This window comes from Vigna umbellata, chromosome 1 (genome assembly GCF_029865625.1).
Source record: "Vigna umbellata cultivar VRB3 chromosome 1, Vumbellata_1.0, whole genome shotgun sequence".
NCBI lineage: Eukaryota > Viridiplantae > Streptophyta > Magnoliopsida > Fabales > Fabaceae > Vigna > Vigna umbellata.
Window position 1 is genome coordinate 71376714 of NC_142165.1, and position 16697 is coordinate 71393410.

The following is a 16697-nucleotide window of genomic DNA, read 5'->3' on the forward strand; positions in this document are numbered from 1 at the left end:
AAACAAAAAAAAAATTAAATGATATTGTTTCAGGTGTGTGAGGTCGAGTCTTCTTTTCAACGGGATGGTCTTCAACTCATCGCCTTTAAGTTCAAGTCTCGTTCGTCAATTTCGATTGAGGGGCATCTCTCAAAGATTCTCCGATATCAAAGTCAGTTCGATTTAGATTGTAAGGACAATAAATGGGTAATTAATGTGTAACCTAGCTCCTAATCTTGAATATCTATTTATAGACTTTGTAATGGGTTTTTGATTAGGATAAACCTAATTACGACCCAAACAAGATTAATCATGATTTGATCGTTTCATCTCTATAATACTTCAACTTCCTGGTCTGATTTCATCTAAAATGGTTGACCGTTTGGATAATATTGATCGAACGAGATGTGCACATGCCTTCCAAGCCCGAGCATTGTCTAAGTTATGAAGTGGTTTGTTCTTTGGCCGCTAGGTTTTGTTACTCTTCTTGTTGGTCATTCGTTTTGAATTATGACCATTTAGAAAAACAATTATGATGCCTTAAACTTGGTGCTTGTCAGAATTTGAAGCGTTGGATTTTTCTGGACCATTAGATGCGAAAAAGTATAACGCTTGGGGCTTGAAGACGGTTGAGATGCCCACTTTTATAAATAGGGGTGGGCTTGACCTATCAATTTTACCTTTTTCTTTTTCTGCTTCTTGCCAAACTGACCATTTTCTTGCTTAAGGTAATAATGTCTGTCATTTCTCTTTCTTCGTTTGAGGAGTCTTCTCGTAGGGTAGCTAGGGATCAATCGAGCAAAGTTTGGACTTGTCTAGGAGTGCGACAATTGGTGTAAATATTAAGGAAAATAAGAATGACTCTCCTGAATTTTTTGAGGAGGATTCAATCATTGAGATTAAAGTGGATATTTCAAATGAAGAGAATGAGATGAATCTCCCTATCATTCTAGGTTGTGACTAGACGTCTTATGAAGTTCGCAAATACATAACTCACTTTCGTTGGGGTAGGGATTTATGTTAATGGGACGAAATATCGAATGTGTGTTGATGGATTGACAAGTGTACCAAATCACACAAGTAATATAAAATGGTAAGACCAAGTATCGTATCCCTGAAGACTCTCGGCACTAGACAGTTGTGTGATAACTCGATTAATTAAGACTTAAATCAAAAGAGATCATTGGTTTAAAATGTAAAGATAGAAAATTAAATATGAATGCAATTGATCAATAGCAAAGAACACAATGATGACCGGAGGTTGTTTATAAAATGAGATGATTATGTTGTTAGGGTTTGATTTCACCAATTTACTCTCATGTATATAAGAATTCTTCTTTTTACATTAATGTTAACGTCACTCACTAAATTACTTAGAACCCGATCCCTCGGCGATATAAGCCTACCTTAATTCCTAGTTCGTACAATTCCTAGCGTTCCTAGAAAATTAAGTCTGAAGATCAAGAGCTTAAGACGACCAAGTACTCATACCCTCATCCCTGAGAAATATTACCCTTGGGAGAATTCAACAAGAACCTGAATTGTAAGGAACCTCTCGACACTCATGCAATTCATAAATCATGCTACTAAATGAGTTAAATAAAGCAAGCATTGAAACAGATGAATTCCCTAACAATTAATGAAAAAACATATAAATTAAGAATCAATTCAAATACATGAGAGTTCACAAGGTTACATCATCCTCCAACAACAAATAAAGTTTAGTTCCCCATAGACATGGAGAAACTAGATGAATAATGGAAAAGCATGAGACAGTGAAACCCTAAAAGTAGAAGAGGAAGCTCCCGCCTCCAGATCCGCCTTCAGAGAGTAAAATACTGTGTTGTTGTGTTGCTCTAGCCAGAGATACAAAACCTAGAGCGCCTGGGTCCTTTAAATAAAGTCAGAAAAGAGTAGAAATAGGGTCCGGTCCAAAAGAGTCGAAATAGAGCAAAACTTGGGCCGGATCTGCGACGCTCGGGCGCCCCATTTAGGGCGCCTGGGTGGTCGACGATGCTCATATAGAGCTGAAGCCTTCAATTGGACGCCCGGGCAGTGGACGTCGTTCTTCCGAGGCTCAAGCCTCCAGATAGGGCGCCCAAGCTTCATGCGGTTCCTCCTTTTGGTGCTTTTCCAGGCCTTTATGAGCTCTAACTCCTTAGCACTTCATATCTGCTTTCCGCATTCTCTCATTACCTATCAAAACAAGGGAAATTAGTCATAAAATCATCAAATTCAACCTCAACTCTCTTATTCACACAACTTAATGAAAAAGCATGAGTCCAAGCAAGTTTCTAAGTGAAAAAAGGGTGTATTTAGTATCAAAATTACATCACAAATAACGGTATTTTTAACCGTTAACACAACCCCAAACTTAGAACTTTGCTTGTCCTCAAGCAAAACAGATTGTAACTCAGCTTTTCAGAATAATCACTATAATGACTCAACCTTTTTCAAAACTTTTTCTTTCAAATAAGCAATCACTTTTATCAACTCATCATATAGATATCAGTCAAAAAGTGTACAGATGCCTTAATTAATTAAAAATCAGTGTGATGCTCATGTACTTCAACAGATGCTATCCTTAAGAATGATCAATCAACCAAGCAGAGATGCAATCAGAAAATCAAAGAACTATTCCTCACCAAAGAAAGTGTTTCACTCAAGCACTCAAAAGTGTATCACTCAAGCACTCAAAAGTGTACCACTCAACTCACAGGTGTATAGTGAGGTGTTGGTGTTTCTTTCACTCTGCTATTACAATGTTTCTTTCATTGTTTTTCATTTAGTTTCACTATGTCTATGGTGAACTAAACCTCCATTGTTGTTGGGGAACCGATGTAATCCTTTGAAACTCTCATGTATTGAATTGGTTCTATATTTTATATGCTTTGCTTCATTAATTGTTAGGGTTTTTCTTCTATATTCTATGCATGCTTTGTTTAACTCATTCAATTGCATGATGATTGATGTTATCTATATGAACACATATAGATAAATCTAGAACTGAGGAAATTCTCCCAAGAGCAATATTACCTAGACACAGGGATAGGAGGATTGGTTGTCTTTAAGCTTCTGTGCGAATGTAATGCATGAATAATTGCTAGGGAGACAAGACATTGTAAACTAGTGATTAGGAGTAGGCTTTCTTCACCAAGACATCGGGTTTAAGGTAAATTAGAAAGTGACATTAACATTAATGAAGAAAGATGAATTCTTGAGTACATGAGAGTGGATAGGATAAATCGGAAACCACAACAACATCATCATTCCATATTTTACATCAATCTCTTTTGCTTCTTTCAATCCAATTGATTAAACACTTGCATTCATGTTTATTTTCCGCAATTCAAACACAATGATTTGGTTTACAAGTATAATTTAATCAACAAATCACATAACTGTCTAGGGCGTGAGTCCTTTGGGAAACGCTACTTGGACTTACGATTTTATTATTACTTGATAACAAGTTTTTGGCGTCGTTGCCGGAGTCTCGTGGTTTAACTATTTGATAGGAATGGTTTTAAGGAGTTGTTTGTGGTCTACTAATGCTTAACAATATGTCTTGTGGTTTTGTGAATTGTGTTTGATGCGGGGATGACCTCCTCATTGGGTAAGAGAATCAAGACTATAGGATCCCAGAGGAAGGATAACGAACCAGAACGCTCCTATTCCAGCAAGTTCCTTTCCCGCAAGCATGAGCGTCATTTCAATATTGTCCAAGATAGAAGGTTATTGATGGAAAGGAAGGCTGGAAAATTTGGAGAGTAATTGGAGAACAGGAATTAGGGGAGACTAGCCACTTATCCTGCACCAGCTAACATAGCAGTAGTGAAAGAATTTTAAACCAATGCAAGGCAGTTGGGTGATCATCCCAATGAGGACTATATATGAGCTATGTTAGAGGACACACCATTCGGTATGATCCTGATGCCATTAACAGGTTCTTAAATACAGAATGGGTTGGTGAGCAGTGTCAGTTTGCTTTGAGTATGGAAGAAGGAGCATATTTTGTTGATGTGGAGAGCGTGCTTTACGTGCTTAGAGGGCACTTTCAAAGAAATAGGAATGGTGCTGTTGTGAATATCGGGAGAGCTGATCTGACTCCTTTAGCAAAGTACTGGATGACGTTCTCTCATGCCAACATCCAGCCTTATTCGCATGTCTCTGATATTATTGTCAATAGGGCTCTTCTTCTGTACTGTATGCTGAGAGGGATGAGCATTAATGATGGACGAACGTCGAGGAGAGATTGATTGAAGATGCGCGAACACAAACTGAACCTCCTCGAAGCTCTCTCCGACGAGTGAAGACGCAGCGGAATGGAAACGAAGCTCTAAATCGAGAGCTGACTCGAAGGAAAACTGTTAAACTAATAACAGACTCAAGAAAACCCTAAGATCTAAAGTTTAATCGGTGGAAATCCTTATAAACACGAAGGAAACCCTAGAACGGTGAGGAATCACTAAACTGACCGATTAATCGGTGGAAATGGTGTTTGAAACGGTGAAAAAGGAAAGAACGAAGGTTGGAGAGGTGTTTAATCGGTCAAAACTCAAAGAAAATGAAGAAATGGTGAAAAGGATGTGGAATCTGTGAAGAGAGAAATGGAATAGAGGCTTACTGTGATGGAAGCAATGGTTCTCGATGATGAGAACTCTCGAGAGATAGTGAGATGCTCTGTGATGTGCAACGTGAGAGGGAAAGATGTGGATTCTGAGATGTGAAGAAATGAAGATCTGTTTTGTGGTGGAATAAGACGCGAGAATGAAATGCGAAGGAGAGAATGGAGACGTACTGGCAGCTGACGCGTGCCAGATGTGGCAGTGGAGGCTCAGCGTGGAAATGAAAGAGAAGCACCGTGAAGTTTGAAGAAATGGAAGAATGAGAGTGTGCTTGGAAGGTGGCTAGAGGGAGTCTTTGGACTCTCTAGCCTATGACTTTCAAGAGAGAATTATTCTGATTTCAGAAATATAATTCTCATTCAGCTCAAAAGTCCCAATACAATAGAGGAGCTGGGTATTTATAGTAACCCATGCTCCTTAAGAGCTAAAAAATAAAAATTCAAAAGGAAGACTAAGTCAAGTAGGATTCCATCATATACAATAGAGGAGCTGGGTATTTATAGTAACCCATGCTCCTTAAGAGCTAAAAAATAAAAATTCAAAAGGAAGACTAAGTCAAGTAGGATTCCATCAATTAACATTGGCCAGGTCATAGCCAATGACATATAGGTGTGTGCAAATACTATGAACAATAAGGCACCTTTGGGGCATCCTTCTCTGATCACATACCTCTGTGAGCTAGCTGGAGTGAATATTTCTACACCGCCGTTTGAAAGGCCTAAAAAGGCGATTGATGAGGCCTACTATAGGCAGTATTGTGGCAGAGATGAGGCAGCTCAGCCAATACCACCACGTCATCCTCGCAGAGGAAGAGGACCACCACAGGCACCTGCACAGCCTCATGATGTAGAGGCGTTTCAGATGAGAGATATGTATATGTCTCTTATAGATGCTAGGATGTAGTCCATCCACAAAGGGCAGGTGACCACAGCAGAAATGATCATTGGGATGTAGGATACACCCCCAGGACATCGGTGGACCACGGATGAGTTCAACAATGTGGTGGCATGGCCAGAGGAGCAAGCTCAGGCTAGTGGAGCTGGAACAGCTGAAGCTCCAGCTATGGATGATGAAGAGGATGATGATGAATTTGAAGATGCAGAAGATGAAGGAGAAGAGGAAGATTCGGATGACAACATGGGTTATGAGGAGCTGAGATAGTATCTACTGATGGATGCTATTACCTCTAGAGTAGGATTTTTTCTATCTTTTGTTTTGTACTGTTGAACTTATTTGCTTATGTTATTAGAATAGGTTGTGATGTACTCAGTGTAAAACTTTATCTGCTATGATGGTTTGCTTGTTATTTATGCATGATGAGTATTGCTTGATGATGCTTGGATATTGATTGATGTTGAGATTATGCACTATATGTTGATATACAGGTGGTTGTTCACAAGCTATGTGAACAAATGCTTGATGTTGTGATTGTGATTACGATGCTATGCAGAATGTGTATGTGGAATGTTGAATGAACTTATGTGTGAGGTTTTGAACTCCAGAGTTTTTGTGATTGAATGCTATTACATTGAAAGCATGAATGACTTTGTCCAGGTTTCTATGATTGAATCACTTGCTTGTATGTGTCATATGATCACGGCCATTTGTTGGTAACCCTTTATTAGCCAAATGCATGATTTTAGCCCAATAAAAGAGAGCACAATGTGTTCTATCCTTTGAACCTTTAGCCTTGAACATGATAGAAAACCCTTTTTGAAAATCTTTACCTTGAGTTGAGCTGAAAAATATATTGTGGTATTGATAAATGTTCAATTTTAGGGTTGTTGGGAGGTCTAAAAAGGGAATATGAAAAGCATTGAGCTAAGCACGTGAAAAGCAAAATAAAAAGGAAAGAAAAGAAAGAAAAAGAAAAGCTCAATGCAAAGGAAAGTTGAGAAGAAGTAAGAATGGTTGTGTTCAATTGTTGATTCACTACAAGAAAAATCGTTATTATCTACCGTCAAAATCCGTATAAAACTTCAAAAATCCGTATATAAAATAGTATTACATACGGATTATATACGGACAGAAATCCGTATATAAAATGATCGTAGCTAATATTATATACGGATTTTTCCGTATATAATTACATACGGAAAAATCCGTATGTAATTATATACGAAAAAATCCGTATATAAAATCCGTATATAATTACATACAGAAAAATCCGTATATAATTATATACGGAAAAATCCGTATGTAACATTGTTTATAGAAAAAATTATTTTATTCAACACCTGCACATACATTGATTACAATTAAACTTGTAATAACAACCAACCATCACAATAACTTTTATTTAACACCATATCAAACATTTCACATTAAGAATAGATATATATTACTTAAAAATCATTATCAAATAAGTTTACAAAATGTCTAATATTCATAAATAGATTGTACTGTTCCTAAGATGTTAAACAATATAAATTCTACAATTAATAACATGTCAAACAACATAGAATGACAAGTCTATAATTTCCTAATAATCACTAAGGATTTTGTTCATCTTGGATTGATATTGTCGTTGCACTCCATCACCGTGATAACAACTTCACCACATTGCATTTTCCCTTTAAGGTTATTGGCCAATAACCACATTGCATCTGTAAAAAACAGAAAGCTTTAAAACAAAGATATTCTGCACCATTTTAACCAAAACAGCAAGACTTTTTGGGCAGCAAACAGCAAAGTTTTAATTGCAATAATAGCATCCAGAACAGCCCAAACAGCAAGGTATTAGGTGCAATAACAGCAAAGGTTTTATGTAGATTTTACAGCAAAGACAGCAAAAGTTTTATGCAGATTTTACAGCAAAGACAGCAAAGGTTTTATGCAGATTTTACAGCAAAGACAGCAAAGGTTTTATGTAGATTTTACAGCAAAGACAGCAAAAGTTTTATGCAGATTTTACAGCAAAGACAGCAAAGGTTTTATGCAGATTTTACAGCAAAGACAGCAAAGGTTTTATGCAGATTTTACAGCAAAGACAGTAAAGATTTTATGCAGATTTTACAGCAAAGACAACAAAGGTTTTATGCAGATTTTACAGCAAAGACAGCAATTTTTTTTTAGTGTAGCATTTATGTAGTCTATACAGCAAAGACAACAATATATAAACAAAATTTATAGCAGCTAACAGGAAGTCTTCGTGACAGCAAACAATAAGGTTTTTTTTTATACAGAATTTTCTTTCTAAAGAAGCTTCCCAACATATCATATTAGTGTCTTTACTCATTAGTGATGATCTTACCCCCTGCCCTACCAGTTCATACTATATCCAATTATTTAATCACTAAAAAAATTATGGTTCATCAATTGTCTAACATATCAAGAGTTCATTTCACTGTTCTCATTTAATCAAAGCATACATTGACTAATATAATATTCTAGCAATTCCAAGTTCTTTTCTTCCAAAACTAATTTATAATCAAGTCATACTTGGCTCTTCACTAATCATTCTAAAAACCCATATATTGAGTTTTTGTAATTTTAACCGAACAGTACGTGAAAGCATAGCATCTCCATTCCCTAACTTATACAAACTCAATTCAAGGAATAAAGACAATTCATTCACCACTTTTAAATTCGCGTCCCAATATTACTTGTTTTCTTTTCTCATGATTTTAATAGATTAAAATAAACCACACATCACCACTCAAATATCAACAATTCTTTACCTTAACCCATTTTCTGAATTTTGTTTTTAGGTCTTGATTCCACGTAGTTCAAACAGTTCCCATTTACACTACACCTATATTATCCCTATATTACTCTTTCCAACTCAATTATTCATTACTACCCCAAATTCCAACTGCATCAAACTTATTCCCCTGTTTTCATTCGAACATAATTGCTTCCTCTCACGTCCCATTGCACAATGGATTCCAGGATTTGATGGCTTCTAGGGGAGGAAGAAAAAATGAGAAGAGAGAATAAGAAAAAGGAAAAGAGGAACATTCAACTTTGAAACCTAAACACAGAACTTGAGATTCAAGAATGAACAATCTCATATTAGCTCTCTTAGACATTTAAACAAACAGTTTATGAACAAAATCACAAAATAGAACTCAAGACAGTAATGAACGAAAACAAAATGCAGGTTACAACAGATCAAAACATAAAAGGAAAAGTAACATTAACAACGCGGAAAAATTGAAGAAAACTCAACAAGCAGATGCACAAAAATCAAAACAGAGAACAATCAACTTGAATCAATTGAAGACAAACAAATAGAAACAAGGAAAGCAATACTTATCTCTGGTAGCATGCTCCATCGTGCTTCATGGAAGAGCCTCCAAGGAGATGACCAAAAGAGCGACGCGGGCTCGACTTGAACTCCTTCGAAGCTTCCTTGTTGAGCAAACGCAGCAAAATAATGAGACGAACTCGAGATCGAGAGCGAAACGGAGAATGAACAGAAGAAAATATTAAAAAACCCTAAACAAACGAATAGAAGCTGGAACAATTGGGGAAAAACTCTAAAAGGGAGAACGAACCCTAATCTAGACCGAAAGAACCCTAAAAATGGGGAGAAACTCAATATGAACCGATTAATCAGTTCAAACGCAAGATTGATCGGTACAAAAGTGTTTAAACGGCGCAAATGCAGGTTTAATCGATGGAAATCGAAGAGCAAACGGTAGAAAGGGTTTTAATCAGTAGAAAAGTGCTTTTAATCGGTTAAAAATGAAGGAAAAGTAAAGAGGAGGACAAAACCCTAGGATTCAGAGGTGGTTATGCATATGAAAGTGAAAGTAAAAGGAAGAAATGAAGATTATGAGGATGAAGTGATTCTGTGATGAACAAACCTGTGGATGGTTGAGAGGCGCTCTCGAGAGAAAACAAAGAAGACGCGAGGCAGTGAATGAAAATGAAATGTGGTTGAACAGAGAGGTGAAAATACGCATGGTTGAAGATGCACGAATGAAAGTAGCTGCCTCTTGTGTTAGGTTAATTAATTTTTTAATTTTTTATTATTATTTATTTTATAATCCGTATATAATATCTGTATATAATAAATTTTTATCTACGAATTAGATCCGTATATAATAATCCGTATGTAAATGACATTTTCTTGTAGTGATTCTCTTAACTCAAGGATTTTGTGATCTAGAAAAACCAATTTTCTTCTTAACCCAGCCACATTGTAAGCCATAGAAAAGTCCTTGTGATGATGCTTGCTTGTGAGGGTGTTTAATTGTGGTTAAATGAAAGGCAAAGTTGATTCATGTGATATTGTGATAGTAGAGTGAATGAGTGACCTCTATACACTTGTGGGATTGAGTGAGACACTTTATCTAGTGAGGAATAATTCCATGAGCACATGATTACATCTATGCTTAGTTAATTGATCATTCATGAGAATAGCATTTGTTGGATACTTTGTGATTATGTGAACACCACAATGAGTTTGATTGAATTAAAGCATGTGTGCATCTTGACTGAATTATTTTTTATGAGCTGATTTGAGTAATTACATGTCTTGAAAGAAAGAGTTTTTGAATGTGGTGAACCATTGTATGGATTGGTGGAAGACTGAGTTACATTTTGTTTGCTTGAGGACAAACAAAGTTCTAAGTTTGGGGTTGTGATAACGGTTGAAAAATCGTTATTTTTATACTTAATTTTGATATTAAAAACAACCTTTATGACTTAGAAACTAGCTTGAAATAATGCTTTTGCTTAAGTTTTGAAAATAAGAGAGTTGGACTGGTTTTATGCTTGGTTTTCCTTGTTTTGGCAGGAATTAAGATGAATTAGATGAAAGAAGTTGAAGTAGTAAGGAGCTGGACTCAGGAAAGGAAGTAAAAGTGCACAAAAGAAGAGTCCCATTCACCCCTCAACGCAACTTTTACCGCTGAGCGGCGTTCTGAAGCACCGTAGTCACCGCTGAGGGCTAAAACTGTAGCTGAGCGCCATTTAGAAGAACCGCATTTACCGCTGAGCGCCAAAAGTGTCGTTGAGCGCCATTTAATTGGGCTTAAGCCTACTTTCTGTAATTCTTAATAAACTATATAAGGGTTTAGTCGACCTAAGGTTTGTATCTTTGGACAGAAAGAGGCGCAATCACACTTTCTTCATCCTTTTGAGGCAAATTTTGGATGCGGAAGCTCCTTTCTTCAAATTTTAGGGTTCTATCTTTCATTCTTTCATTGTATTTCATTTAGTTTCACCATGTCTATGGTGAACTAAACCTCCATTGTTGTTGGGGAACCGATGTAATCCTTTGAAACTCTCATGTATTGAATTTGTTCTATATTTTATATGCTTTGCTTCATTAATTGTTAGGAATTTTCTTCTATACTCTATTCATGCTTTGTTTAACTCATTCAATTGCATGATCATTGATGTTATCTATATGGACACATATAGATAAATCTAGAACTGAGGAAATTCTCCCAAGAGCAATATTACCTAGACATAGGGATAGGAGGATTGGTTGCCTTTAAGCTTCTATGCGAATGTAATGCATGAATAATTTTTAGGGAGACAAGACATTGTAAATTAGTGATTAGGAGTAGGCTTTCTTCACCGAGACCTCGAGTTTAAGGTAAATTAGAAAGTGACATTAACATTAATGAAGAAAGATGAATTCTTGAATACATGAGAGTGGATAGGATAAATCGGAAACCCCAACAACATCATCATTCCATATTTTACATCAATCTCTTTTGCTTCTTTCAATATAATTGATCAAACACTTGCATTCATGTTTATTTTCCTCAATTCAAACCAATGATTTCGTTTACAAGTCTAATTTTATCAACAAATCACATAACTGTCTAGGCCGTGAGTCCTTTGGAAAACGATACTTGGTCTTACCATTTTATTATTACTTGATACGATTCGGTACACTTGCGGAGTGTTAACAAGTATCAGTGCTACTTCCACCACTCTTCTAATAGCTTCACTAGGTATCACAAACATAAACTCAATTCCATAAGAAATAAACCATATTATGCTCACACAACCAAGCGACAAACCCATATATGATAGGCATTCTCGAAACAATAATAAAGAAATCATCAAAATGATGACAAGTCAACCAAACCATAAAATACTATTTAACTACCCGTGTTACACTCAAAACAAGAGTTACACACGTCTCAAATTAAGTTAAGAACCATAACAAAGCAACTCAATATTTTGTAGAAACCATGCACTTGATATCACTCAACCGACAACATTTCCTAATTCAATCATGTTTTGTTTCCCTTCAAAACCGCATGAATTATTATAAATTTCAATCATCCAACTACAATATAAATGACCCCTAATACTGTATCTTTATATAACATTTATATAAAGGAATACTAAAAGAATTCAGGTGAATAATTCAATTAAAAGCATGCAATACTTACTAGTAACGTTATTATATTTTGCATGCCACTTAATATATTAATACTTTGCTTGCATTCATTACGAGAATCCGAGAATCTACTATTTCATGATAAAAGAATACTATTTGATAACATTATTATAAATTTAAGATACCTAACAACGTGTAATGAACAACTGGACTTTGTCTTTGCATAAAGCAAAAGCACATCACACGTAGAACGAGGCATATTAATTCATGAAGAATAACTTGGAGACATTAGCTTATTCGACATTTCCTTTTTCATGCATTCACTATTTGCTCAAAAACTCAAACCCAGTAGAAACTACTGCATACAAAACCTTACAACATCGAATGGAAGTCTTATCCCCTGCTACAACCATTTAAACAATAACATCCTTTCTAGCCCGACTCTAATATAATTCCACAGACTCACACCATCCCATTGTGTAGTCCAATTTATTACAGTTATAGTCATTGAGATAACAGTGATGGAAACAAGACGAAGTCAGACCCAACTAGCAACCAAGGTACACACAACCACATTATAGAAGAACAGAACCGCAATTATACGTTCTATAACAACAACCATAATCACATACATTCATTCCATGGATATCACACATTAAGCACACCAAATAAAATAAGCAAGGTCAGTTCCCCTTACCTGGATTCCAGGGGTTTGTTCACTTTACACTTGCTACTCTTCACGGTTTTTGATTTTCTAATCCACCTACACACTCTCACCGTGATGTAGGAATAAGGAATCTTTCCCTTCTCTGTTTGGCCAAGAAAGTTGAGAGTAGGGTTGGTCTCCAATCTCTCTCACCACACTCTAGGTAAGAACAAGGATGCTAGGTTTGCTCTCCACCATGTCACGACTACTTCCAGTTATCATCTCCCTACTATCAGTACTTTTCTTTCACAACTCCAGGGTATCCTTAGGTTTTATCCTAAATCCCACTTAAATACCTCCACCCTAATAACACTTTCAGTTTTCCTATTGTTATTTCATTTAATTATTTAATTATTTAATTATTTAATTAAAACCTAAATTCCAAACCCTCACTTTTCTGCATGCACGCACCAAACTAAATTTAAGAAAACCGTCAGCCCCTCCTTATTCGAATAACCTAAGAGAATTTCTCTCTCCTCCCTTAAACTTAGGAATCCATAAAAATATAAAATAAAACAATTATTAATTAATTTTCCTATATCTCTTTAACACTTTTATCATCCAATATCATGCAATTAATAAATATTTAATATTAGAAAATATAAAATAAAAATGAAATATATTTTTATTTTATCCGGGTCTTAGATTCTTTCCAACTCCAAAAATTTCGTTCTCGAAAATTTAAAGTTACCTACACTTGTATCCTTTAACCGAAATCCACCATCTCCTAACAAAAACCTTGCTAAACCATCCAACACATAGCTACACTAATGGTTAAACAACATAGAATAGGATTTCTAAGGCTACAACCGGTCAAACAATAAATACACAATCAAGGCATTTTGATCAAACCACACAGCCACTTAACCACAACCTAATCTATCCAAAATATTCCATATACCTCATACTTATATCAAGCTACATTTATCCCCAACAAGATATGTTTGGCTCTCCATTTCGATGGAGAGCCTTAGAGCTTACAAAATGCCAATAGAAGAAGAAAAAGAACCCAAAGAGGAAGAAGGGAGTGTTCCCACGAACCCTAGTAGCCCTCCAAGCTCTCCTCTAACTGAAATCGCGCCTCCAAACCACCAAAGACCCAGACCCCTTCGTGTTTCAGTATTAAATAGAGCAGATCTGATATGTCAACAAAAGTCGCGCTTAGCGCCCTTACAAGGATGCCCAAGTGCCAACTTTACGAACTGAATGACGCTCAACACCTTAAATGATGTGCCCAAGTGATACGCTGTCGTTGAAGCTATCAAATTAATACTACTTTTCAAGGCAACTTCGGTATTTCCAAGTCAGTAGTCAATAAAGTAGATAGGGTTAAAGTAACCCTGAGAGACGAATACGAAATTGTTTTTCAATATTTGAATCTTATGAATGTTATGCAATGCTCAAGAATGAAAGTGAGAAACTATGCTAATGGAATTAATGTTTGAAGAATGTTTGAAGAACAAAGAGGAAACTTAGAAAGAATTATTATGAGATAGGCTAATTCCACTACTTTTCCAAGATAGATTCACCATCAGTTATCCACATATCATTGTTCAATTGATTATTGTTCAAGTTTTAAATTAATTAAAGTATATTCTTAATTAATTTCAGGGTGGTCATGCAGTTAACCAAAGTATATTCTCAATCAAATGAAGACCTTTCTAGATTATTCACTATGAATTCAATCAAAGTACATTCTCAATCAAATTTTGTTGTGTTTAATCATGTCTATTTTTAAATCTCCTAACCAAATTAAAAGATAATTAATCAAAGTAAATTCTCAATTAATTATAGTTGAAATTATTACCACCAATCAAAGTACATTCTCAATTGATAGCAAAACCCGTTTATCTTATATCTAATATCTTCCAAATATTCAAAAGATTTAATCGGTTTTTGAGAATATTTGATAATATCTTTTCTAGATTACAAAAGATTTGGCAAATATTATCTTTTGATATTTATTGATATAGTTAAATAAGGTAATTATTTAACAATATCAAATAAAATATCTTAAGATATATTTTCTCAAAATTATCTTTTAAAATAAACACGCCAAAAATTACATTTCAATCCTTTTTATTTTATTCAAAATTGCACAGAAGTCCAAAAATTTCCTCTAATTGCACTTTAGCCTTTTCTTTTTTTTTCAGAATTGCAATTCAAACTTTAATTTCAGTTGCATCAACAAACATTAGACATCCAAAATAATTTATGCAACTAAAATCACATTTTAAGCCTCTTTAATTCCCAAACCCGATAAAGCCAATAATGCAAAATCTTATTTTAAATCAATCATTTAAGCATAAGAATGTCAAAAAAAAATTTGGTTTTTAAACCATAAATGTGGGAATAAATATGCACTCATCACCAAGCGTGAGATTTCCGAAGCAAATGGCGCTCAAGGCCTTGGATGGGGCACTTGGGCACGAGATTCAGGCTGCATTACTACTTTCTCCCATTTTTTGCAGATCTACTTGATCTTGTGGCTGGCTCAGCTCTATACATTGGTGGAGGTTCTTCCAAGCACAATATTACAAACAAAATAAGGGAATTAGTGATGAATTTATACCAATGTAGCCCAAAATATAGATAGACACTAAAACAAGATAAAAGAGAGGATTTAAACAAGTAATAAGCTAAATGGGAGCTAATTTTGTTTCTAAATGAACCTTAGATAATGGTAAGAATTACTGTTATCAAACTACCCTAAACTTAGAACTTTGCTTGTCCTAAAGCAAAAGGTAACTTGGCTTAGACAAAATAGTCAAACCATAATGGTTTAGTAACTTAAGAAAACAATTTTAATTAACACAAGTAAATCAATCATGCTTGCTCATCGCGTAAAGACTAATCAAGAGATAATGAGCCTTTAACAAACAAGCTTCAACTATGGTGCTCACAGGACAAAGATTACAAGATAGATGGAAAGGCTTTATGAGGGATTAACATACGTGGCAAAATATTTTCGTTAAATGCATGAAACCTTTCCTCACCAAGATTTTGTTTAGGTTATTTATTTTTCTTTCTCTAAACCCTAATTTCAAAAGTTTCCCAAATTGATTTTGGGTTTTCCCAAACCCATCTATTGCGCCAGTAGCGAGAGTTTCTCTTTCTCGTGCATCCAATCCAACCCATATAGGATTCTTCTTCTCAAGCTAGGAAATAGGACTTCTTCGTTTGATTTGTTCCCCTCTCGTGCAAGGAAGATTGTGGTGGCGAGATTCGACGGTGCTACAAAGGCGCAACTCAGGCATGTTGATGGAAGCATGCCTAGGCTTGGAACTCGCAAGTACCAACTCCAAACAGCAAGCATTGATGGTGCAGCGGAATGAATGAAAATGAGTAGTGTTTTGGTGTGTTTTTAATGGAAGGAGGGTGTATAGAGACCTCTCAACTCAGAAGGCCTTCCTACTATGGAAGGAAGCTAGAGGAAAGGGTAGAGCAAGTGAAGAGAAAGAGTGACTCAAGAGCATATAGGGCTGGAATCAAATTCTGCAGCATTTCACTAAAGCTCAAAAGTGAAAATTTACAATGGAGAGGCCCTCTTATTTATAGGTGAAGAGGGGCCTCAAATCTGGTCCAAATTCTCTCCAAAATTCAAATGATAAAACGAGCTTGGAGGCTAAGCTGGCTGGGTCACATGGACAATGCTGCCAAAACGTGCTTCAGGCAGCTACGTTGGCACTGGAGCGCCCCTCTCCTGATGGTGCTTAGGCGCACATGAGATGGGAAGTCCAAATGTTGCATTTGCGTTGGACACCCCCTGTCTAAGGGCGCTTGAGCGGTCCTGGTGCTGATTCCTTGAAGAATGCTTTTCCCAAATTTGATTGGTTGGCCATGGTTCTTGACTTTATTGTATCCTAAACAAAACAACCATATAGTATTGAAAGAGGAATCCTTCTAAGACATTGAGAAAGAAAATCAAGAAAGAGCCTTTAAAAGTTCTTCTTCGACTTTCCTTTCCTAGCCTTAGCATGAGTTAATACTCCTTTGGATGGCTTGCCTAATTAGGTTTCCATCACGTGTTCTCACCTTCGATGGCGGCTCGCGGTGGACTCGTAGGGTTCTTCGT

At 35.9% G+C, this 16697-nt stretch overlaps 2 long non-coding RNA genes across 2 annotated transcripts; both read right to left on the bottom strand.

Annotated features, from left to right (window-relative positions):
- Positions 1–1615: 1615 nt before the first annotated feature.
- Positions 1616–12860, bottom strand: LOC148206207 (uncharacterized). The gene is made up of 2 exons (XR_015785934.1): positions 12614–12860; positions 1616–2175 (listed from the first exon to the last, which is right to left on the bottom strand). It is a non-coding gene; the product is annotated as an uncharacterized LOC148206207 (long non-coding RNA).
- On the bottom strand, positions 6922–9560 carry LOC148206208 (uncharacterized). The gene is made up of 3 exons (XR_015783527.1): positions 9416–9560; positions 8859–8957; positions 6922–7210 (listed from the first exon to the last, which is right to left on the bottom strand). It is a non-coding gene; the product is annotated as an uncharacterized LOC148206208 (long non-coding RNA).
- Positions 12861–16697: the final 3837 nt, after the last annotated feature.